Source organism: Primulina eburnea, chromosome 14 (assembly GCF_022965805.1).
Source record: "Primulina eburnea isolate SZY01 chromosome 14, ASM2296580v1, whole genome shotgun sequence".
Lineage (NCBI taxonomy): Eukaryota > Viridiplantae > Streptophyta > Magnoliopsida > Lamiales > Gesneriaceae > Primulina > Primulina eburnea.
This window is the reverse complement of record NC_133114.1, coordinates 1219729-1234463: the sequence shown is the minus strand read 5'-3', so window position 1 is coordinate 1234463 and position 14735 is coordinate 1219729.

Sequence of the window (14735 nt, the reverse complement as noted above, 5' to 3'; positions counted from 1 at the left end):
GGGGCCGTTCGAGACATGAAGCAACATATACATATACTTGAATTCAAATTTTACATAGCATATCATAACTTGAATAATAACGAATATTCATACTTCATAATCATAACATGACATCACATATCATATTCATATAGCATATTTTTATAGCACTGAAAGTCATCTCATTTCCATGGTTTCCTGATATCAGTCTCCTATATGTTAATCCTCTAAGGAGTGAGGCCATGTCCAATATGTTAATCCTCTATGGAGTGAGGCCGTACAACGGTTACCACCCCACCGTATAAGGGTCATAGTTCGGAAATCCTTTCCCATATCCAATCGGTTCCTAACAGTGCTTTGAACATATAACTTGACAAATCTTGAAGGAAATATATATGAAAAAAGAATTATGCTCGAACGAACTTTCAAAAACGAAATAATTCATACGCAACATATTTTAAAACAAGCCCACTTATGAAGAACAAGTGTGGCAAACAAAAAATCACTTACGAAAGAATATATACATAACAAAAGCGCACTAACGAAGGACAAGTGCGCAAATTAAATATAGAAAAAACCCACTTACCTCAGATTTGGATGAAAGAACGTGAAAGGTTTATGTACTGGGAGTTCGAAATACCTTCTGGGTTTGGACTGGAGCAGAGCTTCGCTACTCGGCAGAAATTGGAGAGGAGAGTTTCGAAAATTCAACAGAGAAATTTCAAATGTGAGGTGTGAAAATTTTGAATGGAATGGGTTGGTATTTATAGGGGTGTGGTGAAAATCTTTCCATAATTCGATTGATATTCTTTCCAAAATTTGGAGATGCTCCTTCCATAAATATCGAGATACTCTTTTCATAAATATTGATATGATTCCTTGTTGAGAAAAGCTACCTTGTATGTAATATTTCTTTCCAATTATGTTGATAATCCATCCTTAATTTCGAATTTAAGGTGTATCTCTTGCACTGGATTCGAAATTCATGTATTTATTGGCTTGGAATCTCAAACACCATGTATTATTTAATATTTTCAAATTTATTATAACTCGAAAATAAATTCTCATACATGTCCATTAATTAATTATGAACCTAAAAATTTGGGTTCTCACATCCCTCCCTCCTTGTTGGAAGTTTCGTCCTCGAAACTTGGGTTGACTCGATCCTCGAATAGAATATTTTTCTCACGTTCTTTCTCTCAGCTCCCACGTGGCTTCCTTTTCTACGTGATTATACCGTTGTACCTTGACATAGGGGATGGAGCTTCGTCTTAGTTCTACACTCTCTATGAAATCGCAAATAGTCTTACTTGTAAGAATTGTTATCCTAAAAGACTCAACTAATTTCTCCGGCTCATGTCCTAATTTAGCAATTTCTTATATGTGAAAGAGTGTGTAGCACCACAGTCAAACAATACGTAAGAAGACACTTTCTGAATTTGTATGTTACCTGGCACTACATCATTGGCATTGTCTGCCTCTTCATGGGTTATGGCAAACATCCTTGCGTTAGGTTTGTTCTCCCTCGGCTTGTTGGGGTTTGTTCCCGTTTTTGGCCCGATTCTTTTGTTGGGTCCGGCTGTCTTGTTGGTGGCTTCGGGACAATCTGCGATGTCGTGTCCTGGCTTCCCACAACCAAAGCAAGTTCTACTTACTCGACGGCACTCTCCACTGTGGCGGAGATGACAGGCGGGGAACTGCCTAATTTATGAGTTGTTTGTGGCAACGAAGGTCCATCGGATTGTCTGTCGGACTGGTTTTGCTTCTTAAACTTCTGTTCATTCTGAGAAGGTTTGCCATTAAATGGGCGCTTGTTCTTGTTTTCCAATTCTCTTCGTTGGATATCTGTTTCGGCTCGAATAGCGCTTATCAGGTCTGAAAAATTGGTTGGCTGGTAGACCGCTAAAGCCGATTGGATTCGGCTGTTCAATCCTTTCTTAAATCGGTGCATCTTCAGAACTTCATCGGTCATAATCGTCGACGCATACGTTCCTAGAGCATTGAAGTAAGAGGTGTATTCTATCACCGACATCTCCGGAGTCTGGACAAAATTCTCAAATTCACTGAGCTTCTGTAGTTTGACTTCTGCTGGGTAGTATTGCTTAAGGAAGGCGCCCTTAAACTGTTGCCACGTTATTGCTCCTGCAGCAGTCATGGCAGGTGAAACTGCTTCCCACCATTTACTTGCCTTGTCCTCTAGAAAATGTACGACCACGTCCACTTTGAGTATCTCAGGAATTTCGAGTAGTCGTAGTTGAGTCTATACATTTTTTATCCAACTCTGGGCTGCTTCCGGATCTGAATCACCCACAAATATTGTGCATCTATTCTTTCGTAGGGATTCGTTGTGGAATTTGATCCCATTTGGTGGTGGTGGAGGAGGTGGTGATTGGCGTTCGAGTTCCCCAACCCTTGCAGTGTTGTTGCTACTATCGTGGCGATGGCCATGAGATCGGCTCGGCTCAGGTTGACTGCTGGCGGTGGTCCATCCTCCTCTCCGTCATCACGGTTGGTATTAGCATAGCGCGGGTTGCAGTTTTGTCTCGGGGGTCTGCCGGCCATTTCCTATAATTGCAAGTTCTAAGAATTTTTGTAACAACTGAGATAGTGCGATAATAATGGCTCAATTATGAAAGATCCAAGGAATAAATCAAATAACTTTTTATTGAATTCAATTGAAGGAAATACAGATCAAAGATGCAAAAGAAAGCAAGAGAAGTAATTGGATTACAAATCCTTATTACAACTAGTGACTCTACTACTCAAACGTCTACAATCTCATCGTCTCCCACTGCCTCATCCTCCATTGGGCCTTCTATTGGTTCTATTTCGAGCTGCACATTGATGAGGACTTCCTCCAGCTGATGGACCTCGTTGAAGAGCTGTTCATGGTGTAGGGTTAAGTTATGCACGGACATTTGCAGTTCCTGGATAGTCGCTGCACCTTGATTATGACGTTGTATCGCCGTAAATCAGATTTGTTCTCTTTGAGCCTTAAGCTTCGCTATCTCGGCCTCAGCAGCTGCTAGGAGTTCTTTGGTCGCATCGAGCTCCTGTTATGCCTCCTCATATTAGTGAGTGAATCTCTAGACATCTGACTGGAGGTGCTCTCTCTGCTCCTCTAAGTCGTTTCTTGTGACCAGAAGGTTATTCAAATCCCCTACCAACTCCGTGTTGTCTTGTCTCTCTTGCACTAGGGATGCTTGAAGTTTCTTGATAATCTTGTCCTTGTCTAAGACAAGGGTGATGACACTCTTACGAGCTGTGAACTGGGTACGAGCCATTTCCTGAAGTCAAGAAAAGAGAATGCTCATAATACAATCAAAGATATGAAAAATAAATATGTAAGGTACTGAATGGTAAACTTGGGAATAAAAGGGACTGTCGGAGTGATCGAACGAGATTTTTCCGAAAAATTTCCAAAAACAGAAATTTTCAAGATTAACACATGGGTTGAAAGCATATGTTACATGGAGTTCAGAACAAGTGGCGGAACCGAATTCGTAATTTTCTATGAGAAGTATAGGGTCTACGAATATTTCCTAAAACGGCAAAAACGACGTTTCGGAGGCCTAAACGAAGGAATTTCGCGATTTGGACCCCTACCTCACGACGAAGTGGTGAAAATCGCTTGTTGGACCGTTTCGGGGGATAGCGTTGGCCTTTACCAAAAATTCCACCGAAATTTTTTTTCCCCAACCGGATTATGAACATGTCGGCTCTGATACCACTTAAATGTCACGCCCCAATATCGGGGTTAGTCGACACCCGCGTTGCTCAACAATCACACAATCGTCAAACAACAAGCCTCGTAGTACAGTGTATACCAAAACCAGTTTATTTCTCATAATCAACTAAAAAAATCGTCTTTACAACTTAAATACCAAAATGAACTGATTAAAAATGTTTTAATAGTGCGAAAGCGATAAACATAAACTAAGCTTTAAAACTTCTGGGATAAATCGAGATCTTCTACCATCCCCAAAATTGCTCTTGCTCTTCTTCATTCATTTGCTTCTCGTTCTTATCTGGGTGGGGAAGAAGTAAGGGGTGAATATTTTGGGAAATAATCATCAAGTGGGGGCCGTTCGAGACATGAAACAACATATACATATACTTGAATTCAAATTTTACATAGCATATCATAACTTGAATAATAACGAATATTCATACTTCATAATCATAACATGACATCACATATCATATTCATATAGCATATTTTTATAGCACTGAAAGTCATCTCATTTCCATGGTTTCCTGATATCAGTCTCCTATATGTTAATCCTCTAAGGAGTGAGGCCATGTCCAATATGTTAATCCTCTATGGAGTGAGGCCGTACAACGGTTAACACCCCACCGTATAAGGGTCATAGTTCGGAAATCCTTTCCCATATCCAATCGGTTCCTAACAGTGCTTTGAACATATAACTTGACAAATCTTGAAGGAAATATATATGAACAAAGAATTATGCTCGAACGAACTTTCAAAAACGAAATAATTCATACGCAACATATTTTAAAACAAGCCCACTTATAAAGAACAAGTGTGGCAAACAAAAATTCACTTACGAAAGAATATATACATAACAAAAGCGCACTTACGAAGGACAAATGTGAAAATTATAATATAGCAAAAACCCACTTACCTCAGATTTGGATCAAAGAACGTGAAAGGTTTATGTACTGGGAGTTCAAAATTCCTTCTAGGTTTGGACTGGAGCAGAGCTTCGCTACTCGGCAGAAATTGGAGAGGAGAGTTTCGAAAATTCAACAGAGAAATTTCAAATTTGAGGTGTGAAAATTTTGAATGGAATGGGTTGGTATTTATAGGGGTGTGGTGAAAATCTTTCCATAATTCGGTTGATATTCTGTTCAAAATTTGGAGATACTCCTTCCATAAATATCGAGATACTCTTTCCATAAATATTGATATGATTCCTTGTTGAGAAAAGCTACCTTGTATGTAATATTTCTTTCCAATTATGTTGATAATCCATCCTTAATTTTGAATTTAAGGTGTATCTCTTGCACTGGATTCGAAATTCATGTATTTATTGGCTTGGAATCTCAAACATCATGTATTATTTAATATTTTCAAATTTATTATAACTCGAAAATAAATTCTCATACATGTCCATTAATTAATTATGAACCTAAAAATTTGGGTTCTCACACTAATAATCTACCTTAGTGCGCAGATAGCTGAAACAACGAAAGCTGTCGGAGATTCCAACTGATTGAACCAACTGATCGCTGAAACTGAATTAGTCAAATTGATTTGTCAACAAGAAGTTTAGCTGACGGTCCAGCTGAAAGGTGATTCAGCAGGAGAACCTCAGAAGCCTGGCCAACCGAAAGAGTGTTTAACTGACGAAGAGCCCAACTGACCAGTTCAACTGAAGAGTGAAATCAGTTCAACTGACGAGTCAACTGATTTCACCAGCCCAACTGAAGATCAGTCCAGCTGACCAGTTCGAAGCATCAGTCGGAACCTTTCAGTTGCAGATCAAGACAAGCTTATTCAAAGTGGATTCCAGCTGTGCGTGAAGGTACAAAGCTTTTGTCCAGTCAAATGACAATAATGGACGTTGCATCAGAGCATTAAAGACAAACGCTCCAGAAGGGCAGTTGAAAAGTCGAGACACAAAGTCCAAAGAGTCAATTCAAAATGCAACTGATACATTTATGAGTCTCACTGTACAACCAAGCTTCGCGCCTATAAATAGAGAATCAGTGGACACTCAAAAAAAACAACATATACAAGAGTGTGAAGAAAAGGGCACGCTTACTGCATATCAGCTTTCAAGAAGCAATCAGCCCAGAGGGAACTCTTTGAGTTTATCAGCTTAGTTTAGCAGAACTTTTCCCTTAGTGTGTGATAACATCCTTTGTTCAGTTCTCACACACGCACACACTCACCACCGCCCAAAATAAAAGTCTTGCATAAAGACGTTAAACTTGTGTATGTAGTCTTTGACACACAGACGTTAAAGAAGTGTTGGCTGGAAGGTGCTGTCGTCAGTCGTAGCTAAGAGTTCAGTTTAGGCAGTAGTGTAAGTCCTAGCTGAATGGGTCTGTACAAGTTTTTGTATCGATCAAAGTTTTCTAGTGGATCCTACTCGAGGTGGTAGAAGGGGTGACGTAGGAGCAGTTGAAGTCTCCGAACATCCATAAACATATTTTGTGTATTTAACTGATTAACTGTTGTTTTTAAACTGTTTAGATTAGTAACAGTATCCGTCAGTTCAGTTGTCACCATAACTGAACTGAAGAATGCAAAAACTAATATGTCTCTTTTCAGTTATTCAGTTTACATAAGTTAAAACGTTTTCAAATATAACAGTTTTCTTTACGAAGGATTACTTTGGGTGTCTTTCGCTTGGTTTCTAACCAAACCCGATTTAATTCATCGGTGTTAACATTCTTAGAACACGAGCTATTGCAGGTCATTGGAGAATATTGTGTTTGAAGCATCCCTTAGATGCCCAGCACACGATCCTTCATCAATGTTCTAAAACAACGTAAAAGTATGCAACTTAAACATCCAAACGCCCATTGTTTTTGGCTCAACCAGCAATAAGTCGAAAAACATATACAATTTTTTTATTTTTTTATCACGATAAATGACGTGAATCCACGTACGAATAAAAAGCAAACATGATTAAATATGAATCGCGCCCTCAATTTAATATCGAACAAGGAATTCGTGTTGTCCCGATCTTTTGAATCAAGTGTGTGTGTGTGTGATTTTCACCTCTAAACTATGAAAAGCTTAGCAACAAATAATCACGAAGATAAACAATCGAGACTATAACGAACCTTCAAAGAACAAGCCCTTGACAATCCGCACAAGAACGATCGACAAACGCCACAAAGTTTATAAACTTTGATAAGTTTGATTTGAAGAACAAAGCAAAAGCTTTGAAAAGCTTGAGAGAAAATTCTCAAAAGTTTTATAAACTTGATAATAAAATCTGAATTGTGTGTAAAATTTTTATCCAACAAGTTTAAATAGACAAAATCTAATTCCTAAACAATCTAGAAATCTAAATAAGGAAAGTATTCTAAACAATCTAGGACTCTAAATAAGGAAAGTTTTATTTTCTCGGAACAGTGAACGCTCGGGCGGGCGTCTCGCGCTCGGGTGGATATTTATGTCCGCCCGGACGGGTTGTCTTTGGAAATCCTTCATTATTTATCACTTGACTAATGGTCTTATGGCCTCCAAGCTCATTTCTATGCATCACGAACCCTTCGACACTCGGAATCTTGCTTGCAAGCTCCTCTCGATTGCTCATTAGTTCGTGCAATGTTTCCTTGAACCTCCTTCCAATCCTTTGAACGCCATGCCCGGTTAGATTCATATCATACTGCCCTTCTTCAAAAAGATTTGTCCTCAAATCTTGTCTACCTACGGAAAAACGAAGCAAGTTAGTAATAAAAAGAATTAAATTATCAACATGCTTACCTTTCAATACTAGATTGTAGATGACACTGCTCAGTTGCGCCATCAGCGTTTTGATCCCTAACTCCATGGTTGCTTTCACTATCAACTCATCAACCACAACATACACAAAATAATAAATGACACGAAATGATAAAATACCATTAAGTATCACAAAAATTAAGTTCCTCCCCTTTTTAGACCTAGTCAACACCAAAATAATATCCATACACATGTACGACCATAGCTCACTAGGAATAAGAAATACTTCAAGCAACTCATTGAAATCAAGCTCAGGTGCTCTCTCCCTATAGGCAATGCACTCATCACTATACCACTTAACATACCTCTTCATATGCAACCATAGTAAAAACTCATGCATCCTATCAATGGCTCTAGTTACTTCCTGACTACCAATCAAACAAATGTTAGGCACCTCAATATCAAACAACAACTCATGCAATGGGTGTAGGATGAAAAATTTATTCTCTTTAAACAGGTATTCATCATGAACAAAGAAATAATCATGTTCATCCTTGCACCTCTCAAAACCATCATCAAACCAACATACATCATGCAAATAGAACACCCTAAATGTACTACCCATGTAATCTTCACAACCATCACCACTCAAATATAAATCATGGAAATAAGACACGTCCCATGTACTATCAATGCAATATCTCATCTCATCACAAAAATCTAAGTCTAATGTATATAAACCATTGTAGCAAGCAAACCCCATCAACTTAGTAAATAGTGAGACATCAAAATTCATAGTAGGTACATGCAATTCATCCATGGTTTCAAATTCATAACAATCAAGGAATAAGGGTAAATTTACATCCGAATCCTTAATCGCCACATTTTCAATATGCTTTCCAAGTTCTTGAAAACGATACATCAAAGAATTAAGATAAGGACGGAAGTCATACCTCATGGTTGTTGCGTTGGCAACTAACCTTACCTCACCTTGATTGCTCTCGAAGTCATAAGGACGGAGTTTTTATGATTTCTGTCGCAACTGTACTTTGCGACGGGTTTTAAAACCGTCGCAACAAATATTAGCGACGGTTTCTGAAATCCGTCGCAAAGAGAACCAATGACAACGGATTTCTTTTGCGACGGTTTTCAATGCCGTCGCAAATTTTAATAGCATTTTTCGTTGTCTTTGGTAGAAAATACAACGGTTTTACACCGTTGTAAAACCGTTGTCGTTGGAAGAAAAGACAACGGTTTAAAACCGTTGTCGTTGAAGACACTTTCAACAACACCCTCAGTTACAACAGTCGAAAATGGCCTACGACAACGGATAAAATCCGTTGTCGTAGGGCGTTTTTGTTGTAGTGGGATCATCCCATGTCTTCCCAAAATCATCAACACTTGCTCTTCTCCTCATCACGACATCTTCATGATCCTGCAAGAGTGAAATAACAATGCTCGGGATTGAACCGACGATATCATCAAAATGATAATAAACTTCTTTGTACAAAAGTACTTTAAGGGGTTTATACAAAAGTAAATAACTCTCAACCTCACTCTTTTGGGCCTTAAAATTATTTTTCTTTTTTTTTTCTTTGGCCTCTTTTTCTTTTTCTTTTTCTCTCTCCTTTTTCTTTCCTATGGCCATCTCACTCTTTTGTTCTCTCTTTCTTTCGGCCATTTCACATTTCTTTTCACTCAATTCATTAATAAATTTCAATTGATCCTCAAGAACATTTGGATTTAATTGAACCAATGAAACATTTTGTTCCTCAAGAAATTTATGCACAACAATTTCTCCTTGCCTATTCTCCTTCTCCATAGTACACAAAATAGGCACTTCTCCTCCACCTAAGGATTCAGCTTCCACTATACATTGTTTAACACCATTCGACTCATCAACTAGTGGAATATTATCATCAACAATTTTCATAACCTCAAATTCAGATTCAAGTTCAACTACGACCTCAACATGAGATTCAGATTCTCAACCTCCACTTGAGATTCAAGCCCAACCGCAACATCAACCTCCATTTGAGATTTAAACTCAACTGGCGATTTTACTACAGTCACCTCCTCACGTGGACATTGGCTGATATCATGCCCAACTGCTAAACACCAACAACATATAATATCACAAGTACTAGAATTTGAATTGTTAAATATACCTTGATATTCATATTTGGTAGTTTCTCGTCTCGACTCCTTCTTTGGCCTAGCACTGATTTTCTCTCCCAAGCTCGTCCGCCATGTGGATGTCAAAGGAGTCTCATACAAGCCATGCTCATCTCTTGTACCACCTCCCCTATGACCGTGATTTGGAACAAATCGTTTCCTCATCATCCTTTTCATCTCATCCCATGTAACTATAGGGTCATCCCCACATCGTCTCCTACCCAGTACTAACTTATCCCACCAAGTAGTAGCATAGTCGGTAAACTCACTAGAAGCTCGTCTTACCTTCATTGCTTCGGTATAATCCTCCCGGCTCTCAAATACACACTCCATCCTCTCTTCCCACTCAAGGTACGCCTTTGGATCGGCTTCCCCACTGAAAGATGGGACTGTCATCTTTGTGCCATTCAGTCTATACCCTTCCCGGCTTCTATACCCATTATCCTCATCACATCGCCTATCATCATAACGATCCACGTGCAACACTCTATTCCCTCCAAGTCTACTACCTCTCCTATTCTCATCATCATGCCTATCATATACCTCGTCTTCCACACATCTCCCATACTTTTGACGTAGAGGCTTAAACTCCTTCTCCCACATTCTATCCAACCTCCCTAACAACGTTTGAAATTGACGATCGTCAATCATGATACCTGCAAGAAAAGGTTAGTATAAAACAAAAAAAGATAAAGTTTCCTCACCCATATTCTCACTAGTCACTCCAAGGAAAATTCACTTGCACTCGTCTTTTTTTCCTCACCACAAATACTCACTAGTCACTCCAAAGAAAATCGTTCGTCTCTCCCCTCTATATTTTTTTTGCTCACAACAAATACTCACTAGTCACTCCAAAGAAATAACACTCACACTCAGATTTTTCCACTCGAATTTAATGTTTCTCTCTAAAGGATGCTCAAGCTTTGTATTTGTATATCAAACAATCAAGTTCAAACCCGTGAACAATTGTGATCGACTCACTTGGACTGCGTAGACAAGTAATTTGAAGATAAATAATTTTTTTTCTTGACTGTGAGAGGCAATTGAATATGACTCTATAAAAAAGATAGAACAAAATAACAAAAAGAAATAATAGGGAATTTTCGGATTTTTTTTTTGCCCCTTGGAATCTCGAAAATTCAAGGGATAAGGGCAAAAAAAATGCACCAAAATTCGAGAATCACAGATTCACGAAGACTAAGAACGATAGGATAACACGGATCTGAAAAAAGTTTGAAAAGATAATTGCAGATCTGAAAATTTTAAAACTTACTTGAATTCAAAGGGAACCAAAAGCTCTGCTACCAAATGACGTGAATCCACGTACGAATAAAAAGCAAACACGATTAAATATGAATCGCGCCCTCAATTTAATATCGAACAAGGAATTTGTGTTGTCCCGATCTTTTGAATCAAGTGTGTGTGTGTGATTTTCACCTCTAAACTATGAAAAGCTTAGCAACGAATAATCACGAAGATAAACAATCGAAACTATAACGAACCTTCAAAGAACAAGCCCTTGACAATCCGCACTAGGCATGCTTAACGGACCAGTTCGGGCTGGAACCAACCCGGAACCGGTCAGATAAGCCCGGAACCGGATCCGGTATGTGAGAACCGGACCCGAAACCATGTACAATCCATTAATTTGTTGGTTGAACCGGTTCAGCATTTTCTGAACTGGTTCAACCGGTTTCGGATCCGGTTCCAAACCGGTTCCGGGCCGTATCCGAAACCGACCATGGAACTCCCCAACAAAGATGTAGGGACTCCATCGTCTACTCGAGCAAGCAACACAATGTCAACGAGCACGACGACAGCCCGTGCAAAGCGAAGCAAAGTTTGGGATCGCTTTGATATTGAACAACAAGGTACGAATAACTCTTTTGCCGTTTGTAAAATTTGCAAAACGAGGTATTCTTACAAAACGGGTGGTGGTTCCGGTGGTACCGGTACTTTGAAAAAACATTTAGTTAAGGTACATAAAATTGACCCTGATACGCTACAATCATTCGGTAGGGAACTAACGCAACAACAAATTAATCCTTCAAGTGGTAAAGCTTTCACAATTACAAAAGAAATTTCTCGGAAAGCCATCGTAAAGTTTGTTACTAAATGTTGTCAACCTTTTATAATAGCTGAACAAGAAGGTTTTGTTGAATTTACTAGTACTATTCAACCTGATTTTCACAATATTTCTAGGCACACACACTTAAGAAATATTGTTTTGAAATTTATAAAGAATATAAAGAAACACTAAAATCGCATCTTTCAAATATTTTTTGTAGAGTTAGTTTGACAACTGATATTTGGACTAATTTAAAATATGAATCATATCTTGTTGTTACATGTCATTGGATTGACGAAACTTGGACGATGCAAAAAAGAATTTTAGCGCTAGATCATTTAGAATCGTCTCACAATGCATACACTATTGTTATATATGTTTTAAATGTTGTTAAGATTTATGGCATACAAAATAAAATAATATCGATCACGTTAGATAATGCGAGTGCTAATACTCTTGCAATTAAATATCTTAAAGATTCATTAAAACCAATTTTAGAAGGTAATTTACTTCATGTTAGATGTGCGTGTCATATTATCAACTTATGTGTTAAATGTGCATGTGATGAGCAAATGTCCACTGTAATAGAAAAGTTCAAATTATGTGGGAAATTATTACGTGAAAGGAGATATGGACGTGACTAGAAAACACTTGTCGAAACAACCGGAATTAAATTTAAAAAATTTCCTCTTCCTATTGATACTAGATGGAATTCTTTATATCACTTGCTTCATACTTTATTAGGTTTTCAAGATTTAGTTACTCCATATTATAATAATATTGCGGTACAATATTTAATGCTAACTGACGATGATTGGAATATTTTGAGTAAATGTGTTTCTTTGTTAGAAATTTTTAAAGAAGCAACCGAAAAATTTTCTGGCATTAACAACCCTACTTCAACCATGTTTCTACCTTTGCTTTTCAATATGTTCTATAAATTTATTGAATATCGCGATGATTCTGTTATGCGTGATTTTGTTTCAAATATGGAAAACAAATTTAAAAAATATTGGGAAACTATTCCAATTGTGCATGGTTTAGCAACATTACTTGATCCTACTCAAAATCAAGGAGGATTAGACGTGTTTTTTGAATATTATGCTAAATTTCTTGGGAAGAATGTTGACGATCAAAAGAAGTCAATCATGCATTCTCTCCAAGAATTGTTTGATTTGTATGCTAGTGAACAATGTGGTGAACTGAGTGCGCAGCCGGAGGAGATGCCGACATATAAAAGCAAAAGTGGAGCACTGAACTTCTTTCAAAGTTTGAAACGACAAAAGTTCAAAGGAAAATCGGTGACAACAACCAATTACAATGAGATCCAAATTTACCTAAGCCAATATATTGAGACCACGGATAATTTCGATGTTCTTGATTGGTGGAAAGTAAATTTTAAACTTTATCCAGTGTTAGCTGCAATTGCAAGAGATGTCCTACCCATTCAAAGTTCAAGTGTTGCTTCCGAATCAGCATTTTCAGTATGTGGAAGGATCATTGGTGACCAAAGAACTAATTTAAAGCCAGAAACTCTTTTCATGCTAACATGCCTACAAGATTGGTTTGCAGCAGAAAAAAAGAATAGGACCTCTGGCGCAATCGACGAATTTCAAAGCTTAAGCTCCGACGAAGATCCAGAATATTCAAAATATATTTTAATAAATCGTGATAAATTTTAGATGTTCAATTGTAAAAAAAAATGTTTAAGTTATTTTGTTGAAGTTTTTTTAATGTAATGCACATTTATTTGAATCAAAATACTAAATAAAAAATTGTCCCTTAATATTTTTAATTTTAATTATATAATAAAATATAATAAATTAGAGTTCGGAACCGGTTCGACCCGAACCGGAACCGGTTTATTAGACGCCGAACCGGTCTGGGTTTGGATTGGTTCCAAGTATTAAACTTGGAACCGGAACCGGTTCCTAACCGGTTCAGACCGGTTCCGAACTCACCGGACCGAGAACCGGTAGGAACCGGTCCAAAACCGGTCCGATGGAACCGATAAGCATGCTTAATCCGCACAAGAACGATCGACAAACACCACAAAGTTTATAAACTTTGATAAGTTTGATTTGAAGAACAAAGCAAAAGCTTTGAAAAGCTTGAAAGAAAATTCTCAAAAGTTTTATAAACTTGATAATAAAATCTGAATTGTGTGTAAAAATTTTGTCCAACAAGTTTAAATAGAAAAAATCTAGTTCCTAAACAATCTAGGAATCTAAATAAGGAAAGTATCCTAAACAATCTAGGACTCTAAATAAAGAAAGTATCCTAAACAATCTAGGACTCTAAATAAGGAAAGTTTTATTTTCTCGGAACAGTGAACGCTCGGGCGGGCGTCTTGCGCTCGGGTGGATATTTATGTCCGCTCGGACGGGTTGTCTTCGGAAATCCTTCATTATTTATCACTTGACTAATGGTCTTATGGCCTCCAAGCTCATTTTCATGCATCACGAACCCTTCGACACTCGGAATCTTGCTTGCAAGCTCCTCTCGATTGCTCATTAGTTCGTGCAATGTTTCCTTGAACCTCCTTCCAATCCTTTGAACGCCATGCCCGGCCAGATTCATATCAATAAACTTGTTGTTGCTACCATGCAAATACATTTTGGTTCTCATGATAGTTGTTTAAGATAAAATTATAAATGGATTATTTGAAATCTAAAGAATTCAAAAATACTCAAGCAAGCAAAATAAATTTGGAGCAGGGAATTGAATTACTTCAATCCAAATCCATGTGAAGCACATTATCGAAGTATTTGAAATAAAATGATTTTAAAGTTGGGCTTTAAGTTCAATCTGTTTGGATTTTTTTATTAGATACATTTCATTTTCTTTTCATATCAATTTATTGAGTCGTATCTAGCATATAACGAATTTCAAGTTCTCTCGAAATTAAATCATTTGAAAAGTATTTCTTGAATTTTTATTTTAAACATAAATCATTATATCCAAATTCAATCAATTATGTGTATTGTATCGAGCATTCGAATTAACAATTAATCCTCTAAAATGTAGTCATTTAAAATTGTAGAATTTTTTGTATTCACCTCCCTATACTGATAAAGTTATTTGAAA